This window comes from Manis pentadactyla, chromosome 12, assembly GCF_030020395.1.
Source record: "Manis pentadactyla isolate mManPen7 chromosome 12, mManPen7.hap1, whole genome shotgun sequence".
Taxonomy (NCBI): Eukaryota; Metazoa; Chordata; class Mammalia; order Pholidota; family Manidae; genus Manis; species Manis pentadactyla.
The window spans coordinates 26281759-26284934 of NC_080030.1; positions in this window are offsets into that span (position 1 = coordinate 26281759).

A 3176-nucleotide genomic window follows, 5' to 3' on the forward strand; every position below is an offset into this window, starting at 1 on the left:
AAATAAGGACCTTTCTGCCCTGCCAAAACCACATAAAAGAAGCTTCAGAATGAATATCTGAGCCTTTCCTATCTTAGGCAGGCCCACTCTGGTACTCTATGCAAACTGTTTTAAAACTTATTTTGCTTTCTTGACTTTGATCTCTTGTTTCATTGTATATGACTTCCCTCTGATACAGAGCTGAGTCCTTTCCTTCCCAACAGGCACAGCCCATATGGGTCCAGCCCATGTACAGCAGCAGCTGAAGTTCTGTGAATGTAGTAATTGAAATGAGAAGTGTCTCAAAAAGTCCAGCACTTGAAATTTAAAAGACAAAATTTGCTAGTGACATCCAGATAGTTCTCATCTTGGTGTTCAGAGGAAGGAATGAATGTATAATAAGGGTTCTGTTATTCAGAAAATGGGAACAGTTGCTTTGGAGTTCTTTGTGTTCTTCAGTTCTGTCAGAGAAACAGACAGTTTACTTATTACATTAAGTCTAGGTTTGGAAATTTTCTCCTTTAAATACAGAATTTTTGGCCTGCATTCCAAATGCTCAGCTGACATGAAATATCTCCAAGGGAAGTGGAGCTCCCACTGCTGCTGGAGACATTGGGATTGGAAGACTTTGGGCCAGACCCTCTTCTCTGGCAGGGTTTATTTCAAACAACCCTTATGGGAGCTGATCCCCTTGTGAAGCTGAGGCAGTGAGCACACACTGCAGCTGTTAAGCTGTGCTGACTCAAGGAATTTGGTTTTAGGCAGGCTCCTGTGAGTCAGGCTGGGTGCAGATGGTGGCTGCTTTTCCTTTTGTTTGTTGGGGAAATGAAGAAATACTGATTTTGACAATACAGGCTCTTGAAACCCCTTTCTCCCACTTCTCTGTTGTATGTCCCAAGTGAGGAGAGCTGCCTCTGCCTTGACATGTGCTGGAAGCCTTGACTTCTCTCTTCTTGAAAGGGATCCTCTATGGCTCAGGTCAGTGTCATGACTAGGAAGGGAATCTATATGGGAGAAGGGAGCTCTGTGCCTCCTCTAAGGGAAAATGAGGTTCCCATCTATATTACAGTCATGTGGAGGCACAAGTCCTGGAGATGACAGGACCTGTTGACCCAATGACATAAGCTTGAGCCTGGGAGTTGGGGGCCCTGAGCCCTGGTATCTGCTCATCCTGGCCTCAGTTTCCTCACCTGATAAATGGTAGAGACTACACTCTGATTTCCTCCCACTGCCCCATGCCAGCATCTGCTGGTCAATTGGTGAGTGACTTCCTGGCTTCTGGGCTAGATCCATAGTAGGTGCTCAGTGACATGTTCAATGACAGCACAGAACTATCATTGCCTTCTCCCATCCTTTAGCATAGAACTGAGCCCTGTGCTTAGCATGTTCCTACAAGAGCCCTGCTTTTAGCTCTTGGGAGGAAGTGAATTATTTTCCAGGTATTAAGAAAGGATGGTAGGTCCCTAAAGAAACAGTGGAATTAAGGGGGTAGAAATATGATCTACAAAATATGGGCATTTTTTTAGACTACTCTGTTGAGTTTTGCAGTGGCTCCAAAGGAGGTCAGAACATGATTATGCTGGGATTATACATGATATGGTCTATGACTGTCATTATAGATCATAGACCCTGGAAACATACAATTGGTTGTAAGTGCTTATGCTATTGTCTGTGACACCTCAGATGCTTGGCACAGAAAAAGTACTCACTAAAAAATGAATGAATTCCTGGCCCTTGAGAAGGGAATTTAGAATCCCATGCCTAATTTACTTGAAGGATTCAAAGAAATAAATGATTCTCTTCAGAAAGGGAGATTTTGAATGACTCCAGGGGATTTGGCAATAGGACCTGGGAACTTAATCTCTTTGTAGGGTAGCATAGCCTGACTGTTGTAGATCATTCTAATTAGGAGAGGTGGGAACTGAGCCTCCAAATTATGTGTGGGTATAAAACCAGGTGAAAAATTTTTGTATAAAGTTGGGCTTCCTGTTGTACAAAATATAAAATAGGAAAATATGATATATTAACAGTATATCAAATAAAGAAACTTAATCAAATAACAATCCCTGCGTGGTAGGTAAAGTTACTCTGTTTCTTTGGTAACCTGAATTTTAAGTGTAGTAAAAAAAAAAGTTAAAAAATGGTTACATTGTCAGATAATTCTGTAATCACAGTAATTCAAGGAAAATTGATGTTTAAATCCATATTCTAATGACTTTGGAAAGAAGTATTAAGTTTTACAAAATTTCTACAATTACTTGTATTGGGAGTTTGGGGATGAATGTAAAAGAATATCAAGCAAAAATAAAATTAAATGATAAAAGTATTCAATCTCAGTTAATGAGTCCAGAGAAAGAAAATTGTGGAGTTGGTTCAGCAAACAATCACCCATCTCCTTCTCCTCAACCTAGCTCAGCATTTGGACTTCATGACACAAAATGGCTATGACAGCTCAATGCATCACATAAACAACCATTGGCAAAAGCAAAAAAAGGCAGTTTGTCTGCAAGTTGTATTGGGGAGAGACATCTTTTTGAGAAGGGCTTATCAGAGTTGTAAAATGTCCCCTCTCTCACCTTGGCCAAGTCATGTCACAGGCTGCCCTCCTGTGTTCCTCCGTGAATGGAACCACCAGTCTTGTTGGCAAGGTGGTAACAGGATGTCATTCATGACAAGCATAAGCCAATCACCATGACCCACTTTCTACTTCATTACCATCCCCTGAGTCAGGTGCAGAGCCCTGTCTGTCCACCACTGCTATAACTCAGATCTTTATCATGGTTCTCAGAGAATTGGTAAAGTCTCTTTCTTCCCATCAACAGTTCTCCTAAAATGTAGACCAGAGCTGCTTGCCTGAGGTATGTTAGAACCTTCCTCTTGGCTACAGCACAGACTGCCTTCTCCATGGCATGCAGGCAATGCACTTGGGGTCTGGCCCCATTATACTCACATCCTCATTGCCAGCCGGATTCCCATCCCACATTACCATCTTGCTGGACCAGGACACTTCTTTCCCCTGAAGCTTTTCTACTGCTCCTGTGTGAAGAGACAGTCACTCCATTGCACATCCAGGATGTCTGATATGTGATTTTACCTATGGAGGTGTATATTTTGTTGATTTGTATACACTCCCCAAATCTTCTTGGAGACAGAGAATGCATTTACTACAAATACAATTGGTCATGAAGTCTGAAACT